This window comes from Eutrema salsugineum, unplaced genomic scaffold (assembly GCF_000478725.1).
Source record: "Eutrema salsugineum unplaced genomic scaffold, Eutsalg1_0 scaffold_15, whole genome shotgun sequence".
NCBI classification, from domain to species: domain Eukaryota; kingdom Viridiplantae; phylum Streptophyta; class Magnoliopsida; order Brassicales; family Brassicaceae; genus Eutrema; species Eutrema salsugineum.
Window position 1 is genome coordinate 4,257,034 of NW_006256867.1, and position 6,127 is coordinate 4,263,160.

Here is a 6,127-nt window from a genome sequence, read left to right on the forward strand (position 1 = left end):
CTTGTCTCTCTTTGCCACGGTCTTGGTTTCTCACCGTGGCAATCCCCTCGTGTCAAAGACCGATCACTGCACATTTCATCTTCATTTTGCCACGGCCTTAGCTTCTTCCCGTGGCAACCAAACCGCGGCATTGTCCGAATGTTGCGCGTTCCACTTTCGTTTTGCCACGGTCACCTTCCATCTCGTATCATTCCCACCGTGGCAAAGCCCGAACCAGGTCCTCCTCTTCTTTTTTCTTTTTTTTCTTCTTTGCCACGGCCACCTGTGTCCCATGCCTTTTACCCGTGGCAATCACCGAACCTTTGCATCTTTTGCCACGGTCTGGTCTTTAGTCCGTGTCTTGTGGCCCGTGTCAATCACCGAACAAAAGGGATTTCTGTGTACTTTGCCACGGTCTGGCTCCTTCCCGTGGCAATCCCAACTGTGGCAAACCCCGAGCCTCGTCCATTCTTCTTGATCTTTTGCCACGGCCGCCTACGTTCCATGTCACAAGGCCGTGGCATTCGCCGAACATATGCTTCTTTTGCCACGGCCTGGCCTTGAGACCGTGATTATCTCCCCGTGGCAGCACAAAGAGACTTGCCACGCCTTGTTCTTGACCGTGGCCGGTGCCCATGTCAAAGGCCGAGCACAAGCTTGTCTCCATTCCTTCATCTCTTTTCATTCTGCATTCACTTTCCAAAGGTTCAGACTCACACCTAACACCTGTAGACACTCAACAAACCCATCAAAACATCCTAAAACATAAAAAGAAATGAATCAAAAGATCAAAAGCATATTTACAAAGGATAAGCTTGGGGTGTCTCCCAAGAGCACTTTGTTTAAAGTCTCTAAGTTTGACTTTGGAAACCTGATTAACAGGCTGGTGGATCAAGAAGGGGAACTGATGTAGCTTCCTCCTTCCCTTGTGAAACTAAGTAATGCTTGACTCTCTGTCCATTCACCACAAATTCCTGACCATTCTTCCCTTCTAAGACAATGGAACCATAAGGTCTCACTTCAAGAACTTTGAAAGGTCCAGACCACCTAGACTTAAGCTTTCCTGGAAACAACTTAAGTCTAGAGTTGAACAGCAACACCAAATCACCATCCTTGAACTCTCTCTTCAGAATCTTTTGATCATGCAGAACCTTGGTCTTCTCCTTATAGATCTTTGAGCTTTCAAAAGCCTCAAGCCTAATCTCCTCAAGTTCATGGAGTTGCATGATCCTTTTCTCCTGAGCTGTCTTGATATCAAAGTTCAGCAACTTCACAGCCCACATAGCCTTGTATTCCAGCTCAACAGGAAGGTGGCAGCTCTTCCCATATAGTAGACTGAATGGTGATGTCCCAATTGGAGTTTTAAAGGCAGTCCTATAAGCCCACAATGCATCATCTAGCCTTTTGCTCCAATCTTTTCTGCTTGAGCTAACAGTCCTCTCAAGAATGGCTTTGATCTGTCTATTGGATACTTCAACTTGGCCACTAGTTTGAGGATGATAAGGAGTAGCTATCTTGTGTTTCACTCCATGCTTTCTCAATAAACCTTCCAGAGTCTTGTTTACAAAATGAGATCCTCCATCAGAGATGACAACCCTTGGGACTCCAAACCTTGGGAAGATAATTCTTTTGAACAGCTTCACTACAACCTTGGAATCATTGGTAGGGGAAGCAATGGCCTCAACCCATTTGGACACATAGTCCACAGCAACAAGAATGTACTGATTCCCATAGGATGAGATGAAGGGCCCCATAAAGTCAATTCCCCAGCAATCAAAGATTTCAACCTCTAGAATGGGGTTTTGAGGCATCTCACTCCTCTTAGATATGTTCCCATTCCTCTGACAGGCATCACATGCTGAAACCACCAACTGGGCATCTTTGAACATTGTAGGCCACCAAAACCCACTGTGAAGAACCTTTGCCACAGTTTTGAATGCCCCCATGTGACCTCCAAAAGCAGAACCATGACATTCTTGCAACACAGGTTGCATCTCCTCTTCAGCAAGACACCTTCTATACAGCTGATCCTTGTTCAGAACATAGAGGTAGGGCTCATCCCAATGGTATCTCTGGACATCTCTGAAGAACTTCTTCCTCTTGTAAGCATCTAATTCAGGAGGCTCCACCCCACATGCAAGATAGTTCACTATGTCTGCAAACCAGGGTATCCTCCTTTCTTGAATGCTCTCTACTTCCTCAAACTCCAAGTAGGAATGGAGCACCATCAGAGACTCTTCAGGCAAAGCATCATCTATGGGCACCTTTTCTTCAATCCTCAGCCTTGAGAGATGGTCTGCAGCCCCATTCTCAATGCCCTTTTTATCAAGCACTTCCATATCAAACTCTTGGAGCAATAAAACCCATCTTGACAGCCTTGGCTTGGCATCTTTCTTGGTCATCAAATACCTGAGGGCTGCATGATCAGTATATACAATAACTTTTGATCCCACCAGGTAGCTTCTGATCTTATCAAAGGCAAAGACTATTGCCAGCATCTCCTTTTCAGTTGTAGCATACTTCTCTTGGGCAGAGTCAAGTGTTCTACTGGCATAGTAGATCACATGCAGCTTCTTGTCTTTCTTTTGCCCAAGCACTGCTCCAACAGCAAAGTCAGATGCATCTGTCATGACCTCAAAAGGAAGTGACCAGTCTGGTGCCTGAACTATTGGTGCACTAACCAATGCCTCCTTGATCAACTTAAAGGCTTCTTCACATTCAGCATCAAAGATGAAATCCACTTCCTTACACAACAGTCTTGTTAAGGGCCTGGCAATTCTTGAGAAGTCCTTTATGAATCTTCTATAAAACCCTGCATGCCCAAGGAAGCTCCTTATCCCTTTAACTGAAGTGGGGGTTTGCAGGTTCACCATTACTTCTACCTTTGCTCTATCAACCTCAATACCCTTTTCAGATATCTTGTGCCCAAGAACTATTCCTTCCTGCACCATGAAATGACACTTCTCCCAGTTCAGCACCAAGTTGTGCTGCTCACATCTCTCCAACACCTGTGTCAAATTAGAGAGACAATCCGAGAAGGAGGAGCCATAGACACTAAAGTCATCCATGAACACCTCAACTTTCTCTTCAATAATGTCAGAGAAAATGTGCATCATACATCTTTGAAAAGTGGCCGGTGCATTACATAAACCGAAAGGCATTCTCCTATAAGCATAAGTGCCATAAGGGCATGTGAATGTTGTTTTCTCTTGATCTCTTGGATCTATGGGAATTTGAAAAAATCCAGAGTACCCATCGAGAAAACAAAAATTAGGATGATTAGCTAGCCTTTCTAGCATTTGATCAATGAATGGTAAAGGGAAATGATCTTTTCTAGAAGCAGAATTCAATTTCCTATAGTCAATGCACATGCGATGGCCGGTTATGGTTCTTTGAGCAATGAGTTCATCTTTATCGTTTTTCACCACTGTGATCCCACCCTTCTTGGGCACAACATGAACAGGAGACACCCATCTTGAGTCAGAGATTGGGTAAATTATCCCTGCCTCAAGAAGTTTTAGTATCTCCTTCTTAACCACTTCCCTAAGGTTGGGGTTAAGTCGTCGTTGATGCTCAATAGAGGACATAGATTGGTCCTCTAGGTGGATCCTGTGGGTGCAAATGTCAGGAGAGATCCCTCTAATATCAGCCAAAGAATACCCTATGGCTCTCCTGAACTTTCTTATTTCATTAAGCAATGCACTCTCTTGGTCCTCTAATAGGCTATCATTGATGATGACAGGATAAGTGGAGTTTAAGCCTAAGAAATCATACCTGAGCCCTGTTGGTAGAGGCTTGAGCTCAACAGGGGGTGCATCAGCCTCATTCCAGTCCTGGTCCAAGCTGCTTTGGCTGGTGACTGATTCCTTGATAGCAAAAACTTCAGAACCACCTTGTTCCAGCTCCAAAAATCTTGTCTCAGGACCCAGCTCTCTTGCATTGTCCAGATACAGCTTATACCCTTCACTTGCTTCAGCTAAGAGCTCATTGTCTCCTTGTTCTTGAGTTAGAGCAGCTTGAAGAGGATCCTTAGTGTTCAGCTCCTCAAGCAACTCATCAGCCAACTGATCCAATGTCTCCACATAGAAACATTGACCTTCAATGGTGGGTTTCTTCATCATCTCATTCACATCAAACTTGAGCTTTTCAGACCCAAGTTGAAGCTCTATTATCCCACCTCTCACATCAATAATAGCTCCTGCAGTTGCTAAGAATGGCCTGCCCAAGATAAGAGGATCTACTGGCTCTTCATCCATCTCCAGCACAACAAAATCTGTTGGAACCTCAAAACCACCTATCTTGACAGGTAGATCTTCCAACATACCAACAGGCAATCTAACTGATCTATCTGCAAGGATAAGAGAAATCCTTGCAGGTTTGAAAACTCTAAAGCCCAACTTCTTAGCTATGGAGAATGGCATCAAGCTGACTGATGCTCCTAGATCACAAAGACATCCAGAAAATAGAAGAGGCCCAATGGCACAAGGGAGTGTGAAACTCCCTGGATCAGTTAAATTCCTTGGAATGGACTTCTTCTGAATGATAGCACTACATTCATGACTTAGTACTACCATGCCTTGAAGCTCTTTTGTCTTGTTCAGAATGGCATCCTTCAAAAACTTCCCCATCTTTGGCATCATTAAGAATGCATCAATGAGAGGCATTGTGAGTGGTGTCTCCTTGAGTGCCTTCTCAAATACAGCTCTTGCCTTGTCCACTAGTTGCTTCTTGAATCTCCCTGGAAATGGGAGCTTGGGTTGGTATGGAGGTGGTGGCACATATACTTTTTCTGGTTCTGGTTCCTTTGCTACCTCTTTACCTTTTCTGTCCTTGGTTTCTCAGCAACTTGATCATCTGTTAAGGCTGCCTCCCCCTCAGTTTGATCATTGTCCTCAATGATCACATTATTGTTCTGAATACCAGGTAACTCCTTTCCACTCCTCAGTGTAATGGCCTTGGCATATTCCTTGGGGTTGGGCTCTGGTTTTCCAGGTAGGTGGCATTGGTTCCTTGAGCTTGAGGCCTGGTTCTGCTTCAGTTCCTTGATTTCCTGCTGCATAGCTGCATTCTGACTTGCAAAGATCTGTTGACCCTGAAGTAGTTGTTGCAGAATACCAACCATATCTGTACCCATCTGTGGCTGCTGTTGAACCATTGGTGGCTGAAACTGTTGTTGAACCGGCGGCTGCTGTTGGAATTGTGGTGGACCAAACCCTGGTGGTGCCTTTGGCTGCTGTGAAGTGTAACCAGTGCCCTGAAATGGTTGCTGTTGCTGACCAAAACTCTGATTCTGACCATACTGATTTTCGGGTTGGAATGACCCTTGAAAGTTGTTCTTGGGAACAAAGTTCTTTGGAGCTTGAGAATTGGGATACACCTGGTCTTGTGGGTTAGCTACATTGGTGTTCCTGTAAGAGAGGTTTGGATTGGCATTACCATATTGATATCTCTGGAACCTCTGATTCCCAATGCAGTTGAGCTCCTCTTGGGTAAGACCTTCTTCACTTATGTTCTCAAAGATTTGAGAAGGTTCCTCATACTCTCCAACAAAATGCATTGGCTTCTGAGTGGTGAATTTCAGCTTGTCTAATTCACTCCTCAACCCCTTAACTTCTCTGGTGAGCCTCTGTTCTGAGCTTGAACCTTCAGACCTATTTGATCTGTCATAGTCTTTACCATAAGTATCATTGCTCAATGCTAAGTTCTCCACTAGCTCTAAAGCAGCATGTATCTCTTTACCCAGAAAGTTCCCATTGGAAGCAGTATCCAGCTGGTTTCTAATCTTGGGAAGAGCTCCCCTATAAAGTGTGCTGAGAAGAGAAGCCTCACTAAACCCATGGTGTGGGAATTGGTTTGTGTAGCTCCTGAATCTCTCATATGCTTCACCAAAACTTTCATTGCCGTGCTGAGTGAAGCTAGAGATTTGGTTCCTCAGTTTAGCAGTTCTTGAGGTGGAGAAGAACTTAGATAAGAAGGCTTGCTTGCATTGCTCCCAGGTTTGAATGGAGCCTCTTGGAAGATTCTTCTCCCATTGATGAGCTTTGTCACCAAGACTGAAGGGAAATAGTCTTAGCTTGAAGCTGTCTTCTGAAACTCCATTAATCTTGGTCAGATCACACACCTTATCAAACTGGTCTAAGTGTTCCAA

General features: G+C 44.6%; 1 non-coding gene across 1 annotated transcript; it reads left to right on the forward strand.

Moving 5' to 3' along the window:
* The first annotated feature begins 5,810 nt into the window (after positions 1-5,810).
* On the forward strand, positions 5,811-5,917 carry LOC112088292. Its single transcript, XR_002900455.1, has one exon. It is a non-coding gene; the product is annotated as a small nucleolar RNA R71 (small nucleolar RNA).
* The last annotated feature ends 210 nt before the right edge of the window (positions 5,918-6,127 follow it).